Genomic DNA, 20,741 nt, shown 5'->3' with positions numbered 1-20,741 from the left:
CTCATTAAAATTTCAAGAGTTCGAACTAGTGAAAGTGAAGAAAACACATTTCCACAGAGTAGCAGACTACAGAACAAAGAGTGACGTCACTTTCGGAAGCACTCTATTGGCTGTGCCGAGCAAAGAGAGAAAAAAGTAGACTTTTTCAACAGTGCAATTTCTAGAGGCTGGTGAAGCCAGAAAATCTGATGAGCTCAGCACAGCGAGCGTAGCGAGAAAAAGAGTGTCGTCTGAACGGGCCTTAATGTTTGGAATTTTTGTGCGAAGTTTTTCTCTTTCGAAAATAACCATAATTTAATGGCTTAGACTCAAACAGTTTAAATTTGTTTCCTTCAGTTTCACTGGTTCGAATCTCTTGAATTTTAGTGAGACGCATATTGAAAGGTGTTAAAATTTCGAGGTTTTAAAACAAATAGTTCTTTTCCTAAAATTTCCCTAAGCGACTAAAAAGGTAAAACAAAATTTTAATGAATATTTTGGAAGTGAATTGTTCGTCTAAAAACTTTGCATCATTGCATCATAATTTAAAACCCTTCAAAATGCCTCTCACTAAAATTGCAAGAGATTCGATCAAGTGAAACGGAAGAAACTTATTAAACCGTTCGATGACCAAGCCCTTTAATTAGGGCTAATTTTCGTTCTAATATTTATACAAAAAACTATAAAAGGGAAACTTTTGAAAATTTCCCCAAAATAGCAAGCGTTGTTTTGCACATCTCTTTAAAATTTCAAGAGATTATAACCAGTAGTTTCATAAATTGGGCTAAATAACTGAGTTCCTCCAAAAGGAGATGATCTGAAAGGACATAGCTTTCCAGCCTAGGAATGAGGGTATTGTGTGTCAGGTTCTCTCTAACGAACGTGTCATCTCGAGTGTTCCTAAAACTTGATATTCCAAGGCTAGGCCGAATGTATTTACTGTAGAGTAAATGGTAGTTGAACACCCAAAGTTTTTCTCTACTAACATTTTTTCTCGGCGCCAACTAACATCAGCCGCGGAAAGCTAGGTCTCACTAAAAAAATTCCACCACTCTTAAAAAATTAACGAAACTTCAATTTTTGGATTGGAGGTTGGTTCCGCTTGTGATGAGTTACTCAGCCAATAGAGAGACGGATATCTTATAAGACGATCGGAGTTTCCGTTATGGCGGAGCAAGTTACGAATAACGAATCGAGTGTAAATGTATTAATTTAGAAATGGATAAAAGGGTCTCAAAACAAACTCAGAGTATTTCCGTGCCAGAAAAATATAATTCCGTCGGCTTTCTTTAAAAAGGTTTGCACTCCACACGATACACCGTTGCCATAAAAAACGCAAACACCGTGCACTTGGATGAACCCTCCATGCTTGAACTTACTCGGATTAAAAAATTAACCCCGCCTGTTTAACTTCACTCTCCACCGCTGTGGAGCGCTGCTTCAAAAGCTCGTTCTCGGTCGTGGCCAATATTTTAGAAATTTTATCTCTCCATTCACGCGAGCTCCGTTGGGAACTTTAAAAAGCTTAACGTCAGAACTTTCAGACCCAGAGGCTACGGCAAAAAATCTTACATTGAAACTTAGTGTAAGATTATTCTACTTGTGGTTCCTCCCATAGCCTTCTAGTGTTTAGGTACGAAAAGTAACGCGCAAGACTTTAGGAAATACAAGTCGGGAAAACCAAAATATTACCTCTCCGTGTCGAGAAGATTATATAACCTTAAGTATCCAATGAAAACGTCGACCTTTATGCCCTCATCCTTTCCCGCGCTTTGCGCTTCCGCATTTCATCCTTACTCTCAACATTATCTTCCTCCATTTTACATATAAAAATCAAATACTCACAAAAAGAAGTGGCAAAAACCTGCTGGCTCTTTACAACCACTTAATTTGACTTAATATCCAATTTCCAACAACAATAATATACCGGTAGTTTAATTGACAACCTACTAGCATCGAAATTCTCATTAAGAATGGCTCCCGCGGTAAAAAAACGGCAATTTTCAACTAGGTGGGCGTTATCTCATTAGATTTGAAAAATATCATTTGTCTTTTTTACCAATGCCTAACCGTTTGGATTTTTTAAAGCAATCTTGGCACCAAAAAATATTTTTGAATGAGGATAAAAAAGGTCTATCCTCTCGTAATTTTTAAAGCTTTTCTCATGATTACTCTATACAACAGTAACAAGGAGTATAAACCCATTAGTGGAAGCAGTATTTTTTTCCCAAAACAATCTCGCTTATGTTTATGCAATGAATGAAATATATCACAATGCACGGGCCTTGATAGATATAGGAGGCAATGAAGGAAATATAACGCATGCACGGGCCTTGGTAGATATTGGAGGCAATGATAATCTCTCTCTTTGCACGAGAGGTTTATCTTTAATATTTAAATAAATATAATTATTTTTAATTATTTTAATCTTCAATAATTAACATTAATAATAGTTAAATCGTTTAAAATAAAGTTATACCTATTATCTTCTCAAACTTTGCTAATATTGACGTTTAAAGTGAAGGGTACCCCTCTTGCCCGCTTTTTTCAAATTTGGGGTATATATACGATTCGTTTCCATTATAATAATAAGGAAAAAGCGCAATTGCGAAAACCTTTGGTGGCGATCCCACCTTAGGGAGGCTAGACGTTTCTCGTAACCCTAGCTGATCGCCGCGTATATCCTAAAACCAAACGATGATAATGGAGTAGAAGCCAATGATACAGATTGGTGTCTATGTGGAATAGACGGATGACCAGTGGATGGTGGTGTTAGAAGCCAGTGTAAGTGCAGACTGGTGTCAATGTGGGATTGACAAAGAACAGAAGATGGTGGTGATTAGAAGCCAGTATGTACAGACTGGTGTCCACGTGGAATGGACGAAGACCAGAAGATGGTGGTGATTAGCAGCCAGTAAGAACAGACTAGTGTCCGTGTGGTATGGACAAAGACCAGAAGATTGGTGGTGTGAGAACTCAAGTAGAGGAGCCATTTCCGTGACTGTGAAAGCAGTTCGGAAATGGCGAACACGTTTGCTCCGATACGCAAACTGCGAACGCGGTCACGTGGGTGTAACAACGGACAGACAGACAGACACACACACAGACACACAGACAGACACGGCCGTTACAGAACCTCTCCTGGACTACGTCACACGGAGAGGTAAAAAGTACTTATTGTGTCGGTAGATTACATGTACACCGAGTATCGTCGAGTGATCGTTCTGAGTTAATACTGCCATATATATACATGAGAGATTGTCTATTAAAAAACTAATTCATCTATTATCGTCTACTGATAAGCATAATCTATTTATACAACAGCCGGTCATGTTAAAAGTTGGCTCCTTGGATTTTTCGAGCCCAAATTACCAACACGCGCTTTTACATAGGAAAAATATTGTGTGGAGGGGCTTCCATAGCGTGTGAAGTCAAAGCGTGATCGAGTGCGCTGTGGTTGTAGCAAGGAAGGCAAGAATGAGAACGAGTCAAGGATAGGAGTCTTTATCCGTGGAGTACAAATTAATGACTAGAATTTTTAAACTGGTCCCTCCTGAATTTGAATAAAAGTTCTCAATTAATAAACTGGTCCCAAGGACCAGAAACCCCCAGATTTCGAATAAAAAAACTGGTTTTGGATCTGTGGAGTGTGGACCTGTGCTATTTCGAAGACTGGTCACTATCCCGAAAATTAATCAAAATGAAACCTGCCGTAGAATATCAACCACCATCACTGTTTTATGGCTAGTCCGTGTATCCTGGGAATCTGTTTAAAAAACTAGACGACACTGGATGCTCTGTAGCTAAGATCTCGAAAGAAAAAGAAAATACTAAAATTAGAAACCATCCATCTATCCTTCAAGCTTTTACAATCACCCATTGATTGCATAGACTCACTCAATAGTCTGCCTGAGTAGGCAACTTAAGTCTTGGTCAAAACTAACATCTAAAAAAAAATTAAAACGGTATCCTAAGTAAAGCATTTCAACTGAGACACATAATTAAACAAAAATTAGACACGTCAGTAAAAGTTTTAGTAAATACAGTGTTATATTAATTGAAAAATATCAAGTAAAACTTTTAAAGGGAGGGTGAAGTAGAAAATCAAGTGATTTTTTAACGATTCTTCTACTAATTATAAGACCAGTCTGCATAGTCAAACATTCAGGAAATACTTCCGAATGATTTTAAAATTCAAATTAGGTTCCGATTTTAAGGATAATTTTAAAGAAGGTCCTCCGACCAATCGCGTAACGCCTTGCCTTTTTATTAACAAAATTCTCGTGGCAAGTTCCATGCCGAATGAAATTTATCGCGAGATTTGATAAAATTTGCGCGCGACATGAGAAAATTGTGTTTTAGTTCTCACTTAAAAACCAGTTAAAAAAAGTGAGATCCTAATTTAAAAAAAAACTAACGTGCAAAAATATGCAGTGCTTCGTTTTGCACATACTTAGACTTAATTGATTTTTATGAAACTTGAAAAAGGCACACCTTGAATAGTTACTTGTTAATTTGAAGGTATTCCAAAACGTAACTTCGCTTTAGTTTTTAAATGATTCCATGTGCTGGAGCACCAAAAACACCATGTTATTCCTATGGGAAAATCAGCTAAAAACTGTGAATTTTCATTTAACATTACGGGCCGTGGTCGGCATTTGGATAGGATAATATCTGTTTGTTTTATCTTTATTCATAATTTGAAATTATCCACGGGAAGTCTATGATAAATGCAATGTAATCACGAATAATTATCTGATTATTATTCATGAATAACTGATTAACCAAAATTCTGTGGATTATCTTGTCCAAACGCCGACCACTAATTACGGGAGGGTGTGGGATCATATATAGAAGGGCCTACCGGCCCTCTAGAATTACTACTACGGCTCGGGTCAAACTAAGAGCCTCATCGTATACTACGATGTGGCTAAAAACTGACTTTGTAGACAAAGACGGAAGATTTTAAAAGATAAGTCTAGAAAATTAATTGCCTGAAGTGCAGATATTAAATTTTTAACTTTTGAAGACATAATTTGAAACAATGTTTATCTTAGTTTATTAAACAAAAATAAGGAAGAATTGATCAGAAATTAGAACTTTGAACAGTATAATAAAAATTTTAATAGAAATATGAAAAGTTTGAAAAATGATATCAAAAATTTCAACAGTAATTAGAAACGTTTGTAGAAAAATATGAAAGATTGAACAGTAATATGTAGAGTTTGAACAGTAATATGAGAAGTTTGAACAGTTATATGAAAAAGTTATATGCAAAGTTTGAACTGTAATAAGAAAAGTTTATAAATATTAAGAAAAATTAAACAGATAAACGGAAAAATAAGCAAATGGTAGGAATCATGATTTACCCCAGCTGATTACACTGTATTCCCATATCTGTAGCAAATCAAAAGATATATGTTGCAATTTACATTTTTCCACCAGAAGATTAAGATTACGCTCAAGAAATATTTGAAAGGGCCAGAGATCTCTAATGTTCAATAATTAGTAAATAAAAAAAAACCCCTGCAAATTAAAATATAGGACTGCACAAGCGCGTGGGAAGGTTTTATAAACCAAGTTTTTTTAAATCATTTTGCCCTGACTGTGCACAAAGAATGGATAATACTTTCAGACGCCTTTCTTTTCCCCCAAATAGGTAAAATGGTCAGTTTTCTGTTTAATATATGAGGCGTTAGATCTCTTGGTATAGAAATTTTCTTCAACTATCTCCTTTTCACGAGAAACTTCGCCTAGCGCAAAAGCAAACAACTGACAGTAACTAAGCCCTGGTTAAATTTATCGAGCGAATCAGGTCGGAAAATTAGAGGCGCGGAAACTTTTCCGGGGAACCGATGTTGACATAGCGAATCAAGGGAGATTTTCGAGGGCTTTAAGCAGGGTTGGCCGAAAGGGACGAGAGGCTAATAACAAGTAGGGAAAGAATTTCAAAGGGCATTGCCACTATATGGTGAGTTTTGGGTCTCTACATAAATGACGAAAGTTTTGACCCCAACAACACGGTGCATTGTCTAGTCTGCTAATCTGTATTGAAAGTTTGTATTAGAAACCTTTTTAAGCAAATGACTGATTTCTACAAGTAAAGAAATTAAAGTGGTTATGAACCTACACTAAGAAATAGTAAATCTTAAACACTGGTTTTCATCGGTTAACTACACGTTAAAAATAACATTTGAATTCCCTAACGGTTTTTTGTGGGGTGTCTAGTGCATTATTAGTATGAGGTGTTGTTTCATATTGGCTGGTTAAGCCTTGAAGGTGAGAGAAATGGAGTGGAAACCCCCATACCAATAGCGTTGCCTGTGTACCCCCACCTACGGCACCGTAGTCCTCCCAGCATCCTCACTGGTTAGTTAGGGTCGTACCGGACGAAATTCTTAAGGACGCTCCCTCTGTCTTAAAAACTAGAAGCCAGCTCTCATACAAAAAAGTGGCGATACGTGGCAGAACTTTAGCAATCGCCTGCGCGAAATACACTGGGAGAAATACGGTGCCGCAAGTCGCCCATCATCATTTCCAATCCATCTCACCTCCCTTATCCCTGGTTAAGCAACATTCAGAGGGGCTAAGCAAGGAGCACTGGAGCAGACGAAATTATTAACCAATAGGAAGCTATAAGCCGTACGATGTAATGTACTCCATATATGTTGCTCTATGAGTGACACAAGGAGCAGTGTCATACCTTATTTTGTTCCCCTTTTATTAATCACCAAAAAAAGGTTTTTTCAAAAGTGATATTGTACCAGAGGCCGAAGAAACGCAACATATTCACAATGTCCTTTCCTTTCCGTTTTCTCGCCCGCGGGCTCTCTACTAAAGAAGACGTACGTTTTCAAGACGAAGGGGCGTTGAATGACGAGGGAATAGTGCTATCAATTTCGCCGCCTACTCAATTCCTAGTTTTCTCGCTTTCGTTACCATGCCTTTTTAAACCCTTGGAATACAGAATACCGAGTATTTTGCCATGACAGTAAAATGAAATGAGACGTTTTGGAAACTTTCTTAATCCAGCTTTGGTAAGAAAACGAAATTCTTTTACACAGCTGATTTGAAACTTTTGCTATGTCGCAAAATAAATAGAGTTGTCTATTTTGTCAATTTAACGATAATGGTGATGGAAAAATTAACAAATAGAACAGTTGCGTGTCTGTCAAGCTTAATTTGATTAATTTGATGTTTATTTTGTAAGACGTGTGTTGTCTTACAGCACAAGGGCACACTTTGAAACATGACACACGGTTATTTCATGGCCATTGTAGACAATTACATTAATGCAATAATAGGAATAAAAACCTCAGGGTCGGTGCCGCCATCGGATTCTATGTCCCTCGCGCCAAAAAGTACAGCAAGAGGCAGTGCGAGTTGACTAGCCTCCCGCACGTGTAATGATCCGTCTGGTGTTGCCTCTTGGCGCGAGGGAAATAGCCTCCAATGGTGGCCCCGCCCCCGTGCGTTCGTTTTGGATGGTCTTATCTTACCAAGGTGCCTTATTTTACCTTTAAAAGTATATAACAATTCATTATCTTATTTCAAATTATTGTCACTTCACGCCAATTTACAAACTGATTCTTAATATTTTCACTTGACGCTTTTATATCGTGCTTCATAACAATCTAATCCCATTATCAGAGTATTCTTTGCTCATATCTACAATTACATTTTTTACTATTCACACTGTGCTAATTTTATGAGAGACCAATTTCAGAAACTCGCTATCATTCTTAATTCCTCCCTCTCAACTATATTTGTACATGTCCTTGAGAAAACTGCTATTAAAACTGTCTGTGTGATCATGAACACTAAGAACTGTTATGTTATAACAACCCCACATCTCCATTACCAAAAAAAACGCTTAACAAGAAATATCAACGTAAAAACTCTCCAATATACTTTGCTTATAAACTTTTGTTAATTCCACAACTCAAGAAACTATTGCATGTGATAAATAAACCGTTGTCAGCAGAGACGTAAATCTATCCTTGCTAAGTCCAAATAGAGCTCTCTAAATTCAGTCGCTGTGTTTCTATTGCGTTTAGTAGTGTTCTGTCAAAATTGTTATACTTGTTAATGGTATAAAGGCGACCTCGGGCGGTCCCAATTTGCTAACTGAAGAGGAAAACGCTTACGCAAGAGCTTCGTCTATGTTTGTGGGCCTCCCATTCCCTTTCAATGTTTTCACACCCTAGCAAATGTACGTCGTTGCATATGCCGCTAGCTTTTTTATTATCTGATACCGCATTAATGAACCCACCTAGCAATAAGTACATGATAGATAGGCTTAAAAGGGTTTGACCCAGAACATTTGAATATAATGATGAAAAATAGTACTTGAGATGTATTTGAGACAGAAATAATAGACTGAAAATGCCCTGCTCTAGCGTGCAGGCTTTCGCCGCCATCTTGGTAAATGGCAGCCAGGAAGCCTGAGGAAGGCAAAGCTACAATACATTACACAGTCTTAACAAATATTAAAGGAAAAGCATTACCAACATAACATTATACCTGATACCTTATAACGTTGTCCACGGAATAAGAATTCTTATCCCGTAGGCAACGCTTATAAGAACGGCCTTTTTCTAAATATTAAACGAAAAATATTACAAGAAGTAAATGATTTCGTTTTACAAAATGATTGGCATTTAATTAGTCTTAGAAGAGAGGACTAGTTCGCTCCCATTGGTGAAGTGGCGCCTGCTAAATCGAACTTCTTACCAATACAGCCGGGATTGGTTGAATTCTCACAGACTGAGAGAGGTAAGTTTAAGGTAGGGGTAAGAGGCTCGGTTAAGCAGACGCCACTAAAGCAATAGCGGCAGAGTAGCTCTCGTTTTTAAAAATAATTAAACGCTAATTATTCTGTAATAAGACATTTATTTTTCCTTTTATATTTAGAAAAAGACTCTTCTTCATAGTGTTATGTTATCCGCACTTCTCATTTACTTTAACTTAGATTAGTGTACAAGCCTTTGTCAAAAATATATTTTCCTGTTAATTTGAGTTGTAATAAACGTTTAAGGCTTGTCGTATAATCGGGGTATGATTGAATTTGAACTCTTATAGTACATGGGACGGTCGCGGTTCTAAATCAAAATACGGCTAGAGCTCGGCGTTATCTATCCATTATCCACGTCATTTTATCTTTATCCGTATTCGAAACTTATCCCCAGAACTTGAATGTTAAATCGAATTATATCCGTAACTTTGTTTATAAATAATTGGTTATCCACTAATTCACCGATAATGGATAAAAAATGCCGAACCCTAAATACTTCTGCCTGAAATCCGTATGGGTATACGGTTGAAACAGCAATGTATTGTCCGAGGGGCTGATCACTCAGTGTAATCGGTGTACACGGCTGTACCTTGACTGTACTAAAGTGATTGCGCGTAATATTTAAAAGCCCTGCTCTTGACAGTGCTAAAATGATTACACGTAATCCATAATCGGTGTATAGCGAATCTGACAGTGATTAGCCCCACGGTATTGTCTTAACACTATTAATTATTATATCCTTAATGAGAAGTAAGTTAGTATGTCAAATGACAGTTCCTTGACTTAACACAATATCTCAACCTTTAGGAGTCGAATTCCTGCACTGTTCATAATTATTCATGCTATTGACTTTATTCATATTACTACTGACAAGAACGAATTCAGGATACCATAAGAACGTGGAATACTAACATTGTCCACTGATACCGTGAAGTCATACTTCTTTCGAAAACCGTTACCGCCTTCGTTCTAGGTAACGCTTTAAAATCCGTTTTTAGCTCCATTAGTGGCTAGTATCACGCTAAGCTTAGCCTTGGCGTTATAAGTTTGAGAAATCCGTTGTACTGACTTTGCCCCAGATAAATCTGGCTCTCCAATAGAAAAAATCTAGATTCTTTACAACTTCATTATGGCAGGGATTCTAGATGCTTTAAAAATATTGAACTGTGTATATCAGTACTTGTGGGGAAGATTTTAGAAGTGTTGGTTGAGTTTAAAGCCTTTTGAAAGGAAAATTCTCGGAAGTTAAAAAAGAAAGAGTCAATTTGATTAAATTTACACGATATCCCTCAAAATAATAAATGCATGATAAAATGTTTCAGGAAAATGGAATTGTTGTTGAAAAATCTGAGATAAGTAATTTTTTATTTCAATTAATTTATAGGAAACTAATCCATTAGCAGTAAAATCAGGTGATTGAATTAAATTCTAAAGAGTAGTAAAATACGGATTGTCTTTAAAATTCAATAGAAAAAAAATAATATCCCCGCTTCAGTCAACTGGAAAAACTTATCGTTTTGTTTTTAAGGCTTGGGCAAACCAACTCTTTTTTATATAATATCTGTTCCTTCAGCCTTAATTTGTATTAATCTATTATAAAAATAATAATATGCATGTCAAACGTCATTAATTCGATGTTCCAGTAAGATGTTTGTGAGCATATTGGCTCACTCCAAGTGCCTCTCATTATTTTATGGGAAAGATTAAAATTTTAAATCATTTGGCAGGGGAGTGGTGAATTAATTCACAATTGGTAGGCGGGTGGTAAATTAATTCACCATAGATAGGCGGGTGGTAACTTATTTCATGTAAAAAGGCGGTTGGTGACTCAATTAAGTTTAGTTGACCTTTTTGTATAGATTTAAAAAAAAAGTTATTTCTAAACCACGCGCCAGCACGCGCACATTTCATTGAAAGTTTGTTATTTAAGAATTTTCCCTTATATATACTAAGATTCTTCATCAAAAATAGGCAACGAACTATCAAAGACTCGAACCTGCAATGTTTTGGCTCGAATGCAAACGCGTTATCCATTACGCCACAAGCCCGTACTTCGTAACAAAAAGATATCCAAACATTGTATTTATAGGATTATTTCATTTATGTTGAATAAAAGATATGTAAAAATTAACACTGAGCTTGCCAGGACTCGAACCTGCAATCTTCTGCTCCATAGGTAGACGCGTTATCCTATGCGCCACAAACCCGATGGAGGCTGAACAAAATGCTATGCAAACAGTGTAATATATGTAACGGTTTCACCATGATTTATAAATTAATTAAAATAAAATACTTAGACTTAATTGGTCTTAATCAAACTTCAGAAGTTCAACATTGAATAGTTGCTTGATAATTCAAATGTGTTCCGAACCTTAACTTCGCAGTAGTTTCTGAGTTACTCGATGGAGTGGACCTCCAAAAATCCCATGATTTTTCTATGGGACGCTAAGCCTAAAATCTGTGAATTATTTCTTTAACATTACGGGAGGGTGTGGGTTCTTATCTAGAAGGGCCTACCGGCCCTCTAGAATTGTCTGTAAGTGTCCGTCCGTTATTACACTAGTGCCGCAGTGCGCTGCGTTAGAAGTTCGTTTTGTTTTGATGTGTAAATAAATCCTACAGAACCATAATATTCCCTTTATCCTTAATATAAAGTGAATATGATGAAATATTTTTCGTAATTATGATGCATTTAGTGCTTTTGTAGCTTTAAAGCTCTGTTTCATTTTGATATTCCAAAGATTTTTTTTAATATTATTATTTGAAATGGCTGTTTATATATTACTTAAGCTATACTACATCTGTATATAGAATAATCCTTGATTTAGTAATTTCATGAAGAAAGCTAAGATCTAGACTCCGGCGGGTATATCTAGTATAACTTGCAATAAGCTTAGTGAAATATAGAGTAAATAATTGAGACCTGAGGTGAAGTAAACTTTGGGTTTTGATTTTCGTGTCTGAAATGAAGAGACATCAACGGTTCAGAGTGAGCCGAAAGTTAAATACACTCTTAAATAATCAGGTTAAGATTTTATATTAGAAGGAAAGATCATGGTGGCAATTAGATTAGTAGGGCTAAGCTACAGAGTTTTTATTCTCTTAATGGTGTGCATTGACTATCAGTGCGTCTAGCTACAATTTAGCTTAGGTATTATTTAACGTTAACACTCATGTTGGGAAACTAAGAATATTGTTGAGGTGAGACGAGACGGTAGTGTTTACACTGCAAACCAGTTGTGAATGTAGCTATTAGAATATACGGTAAACAGCTGAAGCGTAGACTTCATTTCCTGTTCTTTTTGCCATTAACTGATTTCCATGTGTCCAAGATTATCCTTATTGGATGTAAAATGTCGTCTGCTTTACTGTATATTCGCTATGCTTGGAATACTGCTTCAATATTTCGTAAATTTTTACTTCAAAAAAGAGAAATAATTCCATATCTAGGTAAATAACTTTGTAGTTATCTTGACTCGGAGAGGTAATATTTTGGTTTTCCCAACTTGTTAAATGTATCAGTTCATCATTAACGATTTGGACTGTTTTTTTTTTTCTTAACACCGACACCAACGCCCATAGACATAGGAGACTCCATTTACCATATTCCCAAAAATATAGACCCCTCCCTCATATTATGAAAAGTATGACTTGATGGCGGCATCATTGCCTTGTTTCAACGTTCTTATGGTAACCTGAATTCGTTCTTGCTACTGATTAGAACTCGGCAATATATATCCATTATTCACGTCGTTTTACCTTTATCTGTACTCGAAAATTATCCACAGAACTTGAATGTTAAATCGTTTTATACTCACACCTTTGTTTATAAATAATCGTTTATCAACCACTGGATAATGGATAGAAAATGCCAGGCTCTACGATTGATTTTGCTACTGCGCGCAGGCCCGGTTCACTTCCTGACCGTGGTAGGCCTTATGAAATTTTTATCGATATTTAAAGTTTCTACAACTAAAGTCACAAATATTGTTTTGCACTGTCAATCGTGTTTGGCTGCTGGCTAGTCACCGCAAGGAACAATGATGACGCCATTATTATTTGGCCCCCTTTATGTAAAAAACGATATGGGGGAGGATAAATAAACAGTTTGAATGTCAATCGTGTACATACGTTGTGGCACTAATACGCTCTGAGTGACAGGAGGAATCCTGGGAAACCAGTTTATGGATTAAGATATACAACTAGTAAGCGCTTCAGCTCTCCATCCTATCGTTTTGCACCAGAGGCAACGAAAGCGAGGCAGGACGATTGACCCCCCCCCAGCCGAAGGAAGTAAATTAGCTCAAAATTATGAAATAATAGATCATTTTCCAAAGTCGAGTGTGAAATAGTCTTGTATTTGACCAATTTGATTTCATTAGACGCAACATCCGTTGCGTGGATCCGAAGACTTTAGATAATGCTTCAAATTAAAGGACTCTGGTGAACTATCTAACGTCTTTGGATCCACATACCGGGTGTTTCGTGTCAACCCTATAACACGGCCCTATTTTGAAAATGGTCTATTGTCCACTCTGCTTCAATTTTCTGTTTAACAATTGTATAGGTTTATAGTTGGGACCAATAGGAAAGAAGAATAAGATAAATATTAACATTTCCATGCAACTCCTGTGTGACTATATAGAACTAACTTATTGAGATAGTTGTAGGCCATATGAAATTCAAGTGTCATCTTATCTCTTAATGTCACGTATAGTAAATTATGCTATTTTTACAGCCCATCAGTGTTCAGGTTTTGTAATCGGCGGAGCTATTAAAGGACACACAAAAGACGGACCTCATTTACTTCCAGCAAAGCTACAGCGCCCGCGAGCCTCCGGTGGCGTCCGCTTTAAGTTGAGCTCGAACGCTGTATTTCTAAATCGCTAATTTTGGGGAAAAAACAGATGCAAGTAGCAATATTTCATACCAACGTTTCAGTCGAACGTATGTAGTATTCTTTACGGTGTTAAGTTCATTTTGAGCTAATGTGTTCTTTTTAAAATAAATTATACATCATTTCAGCGGGAGTTCTGATCTTATGAGTATGATGAATTTTTCCGATTTTAGATTCATATTAAATATTGGAAACTTTGTCTAAGAAAAATCCTTAAATTTAACCAATAATCTTTTCTAGAAGGGGATTTTTATTATGAGTCGCATATCCAATTGTCAAAGAAAACGTCGATGATGCAGAACATTCTAGTAACTCCTTGTAATTTTGTAACAAACTAATTTGCACTACTTGACATGAAATCGTTAAAAGAAAAGCCAATTCTATAAAAACCAATACTAAACTTTGGCGATCAGTTTTCATTCGTCTCCATAGGTTTCTTGCTCTGCTAGTCATTGTTATACTTCGAGCGCCAAGTTCCAGACAAAAATTACTTAGCTGAACTTCGAACTCTATTTTTAATTACTTCCACTGTTGAACCAGCTTGGAGCTACCTTTCTACAACATTACTCTGTCATTATGATCTGAATTACCCAATCAGCACAAAGCAGAGAACGTCGTATTCTATAGTTTAATGTTTAATCCCTAATTAAGCATTGAAACCTTTCTTTAAAAACAGTAACATGCAGACATTTGATACGGGTGTACCTAAAGTCTATTAATTGTTTACTATCTACATAGACCGGAAACGATTCTAGGTTTCCACTCCCTTGAAACACCCGGACAACGCCGGGCAGGCAGGTAAAATAGTCTATAGTGTTAAGGGATATTGAAAGAAAGCAGTAGTAAACCGGTGTGAATTATTTCATAGCGCCATTACAAAGATCTGGACTTTAACAAAGGTTACAAACCTCTAGCATTTGTAAACTATATTAATTTACTTTCGTCTGCTTATAATAAATCCCTTACGTGTTTATTTTCCACAGGCACATGTCCCCTCGTATATTTACTGTAACCATATTAGGGTTTGAAGACTTGGAAACCCTAGTCAACATAATCGAATTACATCGCCCTCTATTTTTAATACTGGCCTTTAACGGCTCCCCTTATTTATTCGTCGTATACTCGTATTTGAGGCTCTCAGGTTTTGATTCTCTCTTCCCCTTTATGCCTCACCAAATATTCCCTCTCAGTATCGATGATGCCTTTTAGCGACCTCTCTTGAATTTTAAGCATTTGATCATGCCGGTAGAGGAATACAGCCAGGACTAACGAGAAAATTTTCAGCATTATATGCACGCTTAAAAAAGAAATATTCTTGACTTTTGGTTTAAAATAAAATTTCAGTGTACGTGGAAGATAGTCAATCCAGATTTGTTTCATTCGTTATTTTTAAATAGTACTTCTCAGAACTACCACCAGGTGGAGCTGGCTCCTAGCTGTATGGCAATATTTTTTGGACATTTATAAGTTTTTAGCCATATCGTAGTATACGATAGGCTCTTAGTTTGACCCGAGCCGTAGTAGTAGTAGTAGTAGTAGTAGTAGTGGCCGGGGTTGTCGCTTCGTTATCGTCAGATTTTAGCTTAAAAGGAACTTTATATTACCACAACCCACCCATAGGGGTTACTGGGCTCGGTTAGAGATTTAATTTTAATTAAAATTTTTTCAGGTCAGACCCGGGAATCGAACCCGGGTCGCTGGCGCAAGAGGCAGACATTCTACCAACTGAACCATAGAGACTTGATGGAAACTTCGAGCTTTTTATTACTTATTCTGATCTCTAAAATGTCGGGGTGATGTGGGGTGGGGTACCTCTTAATCTGTGGGGTCGGAAACTTTTGAATTTCTATCTGTGGGGTCGGATACTTATGAATTTGTATGTTTGGGGTTTTTATATTTATTTTCTTTTTATGTATGTGCTAATTAAATAGATAACGATTCTCCCCGTTTCCTACCGCGCTCCTCATGTGTTTCGTTCTCGTTCGGTAGCTATCGTCATCTATTTTATGTTTGACTGGAACGTTTTGGCGGTTAATTCAAATGTGGTTTTAGATAGAGCTAACATAGTGTTAAATGAGCGTTATGCGTTTGATCATTTTAGCATTGCTAAAGGTAATTCGAGGGGATAATCACTAAAATGCGTAATCACTATAACTAAACTCTCTCTTTCAAAAGTTTCTGGGCATAAGTCCTTGTTAGAAATATATAAGATGCGATAAGTGTGCATCGGCATAAGTCTATGTTGTAATCTCATCGAGGGGATTATCACTAAAAACTATCTGTTCTTCGATTCGCCGGAATATTAGAATTACAGCATAAGTAAATTTATACGGTTATAATTTAATCACTGTTTAGAGTAGGGAATCGAGGGGCTATTCACTCTGATTTTATGCACGGTAAATCATTTAAGCATTGAAAAAGATAGCGCTATTCACTCATTAGGGTAAGGTATAGAGGGCTTATCCACTCATTAGGGTAGGGTATAGAGGGGCTATTCACTCGTACGATATGGCTACTATTACGAGCCCTTGGGCCGTCTTGTTTTTTCCTCCATCGAGATATGAACCGCCACCCTTCGGATCGACAGCCAAATGCCGTACAGCCTCGCCTACAGGTAGCAGAGATGGCAGGGGAGATAGGAGATAGAAGCGGGCCAAGCTGAGTGAACTCTAATGGAGAGGGAAATGAATAGATAGTCACTGAATAGATGCATTTGAACCGCACTGAACATCAATAGGTCTTGAGGAACTAAGTACTTGCTTCATTATGTCCATTACGTTACATAAAGAGACATTCTGTTCATTCCTTATGAATACTCCGTGCTAAGACATGCGCGTAGAGTTCGGTGGTCACAATTCAAATTAATGGTAATTCAATGTCAACTGTGTGTTGTTTCAGAGGAATAAAAATATTATTTATTTAACCATAAGAAAATAAAATAAAGCTCCCTATAAGTATGAAACTCTCCATTGAAGACAGCATTTTCTTCCATTCATTATATTTGTTTAAAGAATTTTCAAATTTTTTATTATAATTAATTCGTTAAAGGTCTTGAAGTTATTATTATGATAATTGTAAGTGACTAAGTGAATGTCAAAATTATCATAATATATTAATAGATGGCGCGAAAAACTAGCTTGGAATTTGCAATTTGGACGACCGATACAAGAAGGCTATAGCCCAAACACTAGTACGAGCAAGGGTACGAGGCGAGGTAAGGAGGTTCGTGTGTCTCTACGCATGAACAATCAATCTAGAAGGACCAGAAACTGGGAGATTTTCTTTTTTAGCCACATCGTTTGATGAACATCGAACGATGGGGGTATAAGTTTGACTTGGTCTGAAGAAGATGTAGATGTAGGAGAGGTATAGTCGTCTTTTTAAAGGGAGAATAAAAAGATTGATTGCTGATTTTCTAAGGGAGAGGATTATGATTTGTCTATAACAGTGCATTGGGAATGTACTCTGAACATATAAATTAACACAGAGTGAAAAGGGATAAATTGTGTTAAGGTGATATTTTTCATTCATTGGTGATTTTAAAGGAGAAAGGAATATGATTTATCTATGACAGTGTAAAATGCGGATGCTCTGTAAGAATATTAATGAACAAACACTAGTATCTGTATGTCTTTTGTGAGCACACAAATTTGTCATATTGCCCAACATAAAATGGGAAAAATCATACTCTCTTTAAAATTTCTCACCTATCAAGCCATAAATATAAGAACCCGATCAACTTTCTACAAAATAAAAACTTAGTTGTTTGGGTGTTTTACCGAACTCTTTCTCTTTCAAACGCTCCTGGGCATAAGTCAATGTTAAACATTTATAAATATGCATGGGTATAAGTCTATGATGTAAACTTAAACTTTCAGTGCGTGTATTAATTGAGCGTTACGTGTTTAATAATTTTAGCACTGTTAAAAGTAACTCATCGAGGAGATAATCACTAAAACATTGTTCTTCTATTAAGGTTCACATAGATGTTACAGGTTATCATTTTAGCACTGTTAAAGGCGTCGAGGGGCTATGTACTAATGAAAATCTTCGTTCATTGGTGATTTCCATTGATGCTTTTAAAAGGGTTGGGGATTTATTGGTGATTTTCATTAATGCTTTATAAGGGATTCATTGGTGATTTAAATTGAATGAGGATTATTGGTTTTGTCTGGATTACGGTTAATATCGAGGTGCTACACACTCGTCGATTTTAAATTGGGATTAAGGTATACTTCGGGTAATCAACTTAGCACTGTTAAAGATAACGCGTCGAGGAGCTATTCTCTAATGGTAATTTTCACTCATTGGGGATTTATATTAGTGATTTTAAAAGGGATTGGGAATGAGGGTTACTTAGGGGTTGCGTTTAATAATTTTAGAAACGTTTAATGTAGCGCGTCGAGGGGCTACTCACTATAAAGTCATTGTCGATTTTAAAAGGGATTGGGAATGAGGGTTATTTAGTGGTTCCGGGTAATCATTTTAGCACTGTTAAAAGCAGCGCGTCGAGGAGCTATTCACCTATGAATATTTTATTTCATTGGTGATTTTTATTGATGCTTTTAAAAGTGATAGGGATTTATTGGAGATTTATAATGTATGGGGATTAAGGGTAACTGATACCTATTCCAAAGATATAATGTTTAATTGTCTTTTTGCAGAGGAAGGTTAATAGAAGTTGATGTTTACAGTTCTCATGCTGTTGCAGTAATTAGAGAATTTGGAATTTTATCATCTTTTTCGTTAAATAGTCATTGATATAGTTGATGCTAGTTTCTGTACATATCCTTCTTAGTTTGGTATGACTTTTCTATTCGAATACTAATTCAGAAATCCACCAAACACTTGAACAAAATAAATAGACAGTACAGATAAATCAAAATATTAATTGTGTAACCGTGTAATATATTTAAAATTATCAGAGAATATGTCGATTATAAAAGTATTTTTGCTATATGGTTGAATTGGCTCCGGTTGAATTCGTGTAAATGTCCCAGGTGCAGTGCTTACTCCTCTTGGTTGAAACTACTTTCTACCTACTATGTAAACGAGTATTTTAAAATAACAAATGTTAGTGCAATTAACATGTAAAAAATTATATAAAAAGCACGAAATTGTATGGGAACAGCTCTAAGATGAGACACGAATTTGAAATACCGAAATTATGACTCTTAAATATGAATTGTTATATCCATGCTTAAATTAATAGTGTTTTCAAAAAGAGAAATGCATGATTAAAGTTCGAAAAATTGTAACTAAGGCTGTTACGCATTATTTGATTGGAATAGGAAAGCGTATTTTCATTGATACATTTAAACATAAATAATGGAAATAAGTGGAGAAATCTTACGCACTATGTAAAACGGAATGTTTACAAGTAAAATAAAACCGGAAAATGTTATAAAACTAGGCACAGAATTATAAAAACAATGGAAATAAACAGAAGAATCTTACGGACTATGCAAACCACAGCGTTTAAAGATAAAAATTTTATTATTATTAATTTTTTTTTATTTCTAGTTTTTATTTATTACCAAATAAATAAAAACTAGAAATAAAAAAATCTCACTTGCTATGCAAATGAAAATATTTCAAGATAAAATAAAAGAGTAATTTTATCAAACTAAGATAGAATTATAAAAATAACGGAAATAAACAGAGAATTTATACCAGCTATACAATACAAAATATTTAAAGAAAACGAAACTGTTTTCAATCAATTGAAATATTAAATAAAAACTCGAAATAAACAGAAAAATCTTACGGACTATGCGAAACAAATATTTAGAGATAAAATTTAAAGGAAATGTTATAAAACTGTTAGTAATAATAAATAAAAATTCGAAATAAACAGGCAATTCTTACTGGCTATGCAAAAGAAAATGTTTAAAGATAAAAGAAACGGGAATGTTATCAAACTATACAAATATTAATCAAAAATTTGAAATAAGCGGAAAATTCTTACTGACTATGCAAAAGAAAATGTTTAAAAATAAAATAAAATGGGAAATGTTTTAAAACTAAGCATGTAATAAAATATATCGTCTGCTAAACTCTATAACTTCATAACGAAACGGATCAACATGGAAGAGTCATCTTCAAAGAAATTAATTTCTGTAGCTACTCAATGTAACCGTCAAAATGTGAAACTTTTAAGAGATAGAGGGTCACAAACTGTAAAATTAAAGGATGTTGGAACCAAACAGGCTAGCAGCCAGACTTCGGTTAAATTCTCCCATAACCAAAATAAAATCCGAGGGTTAAAGATGTAGCAATTCTAAGCAGGCCATTAACAAAGGGTATGTTTTAATTTGATTATCCTCTGTCTTTAAGCTTAAGCATTTGTTTATCCAATGAAAATATGTAGATTTCACGTCACAGACGTTAACTTTGATGATAAATAATTCAACTCAGACGAATGACTCGGTAACTAATTCAGTTGAAAGAGGAATATTTGCTTCCAATGACATCGGAGCAATATTATTACAGGAAGTTCTTAATAAATGTCACGCCTTAGAACTTAATACGAGGGTAAACATTAACTTTGTAATACTTGAAAGTTTAAACAGCACTTACAAACTGAATTTTTACCTCAAATTCTAGAGTTTTCTAAATATTAGAAAAGAAAGGACAATTTTTGTGACAAACGGAAAAATGTTGGACTTTTGCCAGAAGATTTAGACCCAGTTCAGTTCATACTCACAGAAAAAGGAAAATGTTCTACTATCATTGCTTTCCGTGAAGTGGAAGTAAAACAGATTCTAAACCTAGATAATACTTTTAAGTGGGATGATATCGATGCTGCTTTAAACCTCGTGAAGGGTTTAAATATTAAATTTTGCCCTGGAATTAAATGCAATTCTGATTTAGCATCCGGCTCAAAGTTCAAAATTTTTTCGGAACCATTTCATAGAGTTCAATCCACTTTTTGCAAAGTCTTCTACCCGTCTGAAAAACCATCCAAAGTAGGACAATGTTCCTTTTGCTTCAAAAGCGCTGAAGTTCTCTCAAACAAAAAGAAAAGGAAACGCGAAGAAGATCCTGCCATTAAGGTGAAAAGAACAAGAG

At 35.7% G+C, this 20,741-nt stretch overlaps 1 long non-coding RNA gene across 4 annotated transcripts in view; it reads left to right on the top strand.

Annotated features, from left to right (window-relative positions):
* The window catches only part of LOC149682636 (uncharacterized), a 64,569-nt gene extending 44,861 nt beyond the window's left edge, over positions 1–19,708 (top strand). Inside the window, exons 3-7 of one of the 4 annotated variants that reach the window (XR_016365454.1) lie at positions 13,512–13,720; positions 13,799–13,818; positions 13,911–14,468; positions 14,539–14,569; positions 14,654–19,708. This is a non-coding gene — a long non-coding RNA (uncharacterized LOC149682636). Of the gene's footprint in view, positions 1–6,452; positions 6,629–6,719; positions 7,017–13,511; positions 13,721–13,798; positions 13,819–13,910 lie in introns of those variants that run through there. The other 3 variants (XR_016365452.1, XR_016365453.1, XR_016365451.1) reach the window with 3 other exon arrangements.
* Positions 19,709–20,741: the final 1,033 nt, after the last annotated feature.

This window comes from Phalangium opilio, unplaced genomic scaffold (assembly GCF_054372755.1).
Source record: "Phalangium opilio isolate 3A_F unplaced genomic scaffold, DU_Popi_V2 ptg000038l_1, whole genome shotgun sequence".
Lineage (NCBI taxonomy): Eukaryota > Metazoa > Arthropoda > Arachnida > Opiliones > Phalangiidae > Phalangium > Phalangium opilio.
This window is presented reverse-complemented; position numbering and strand designations above follow the sequence as displayed.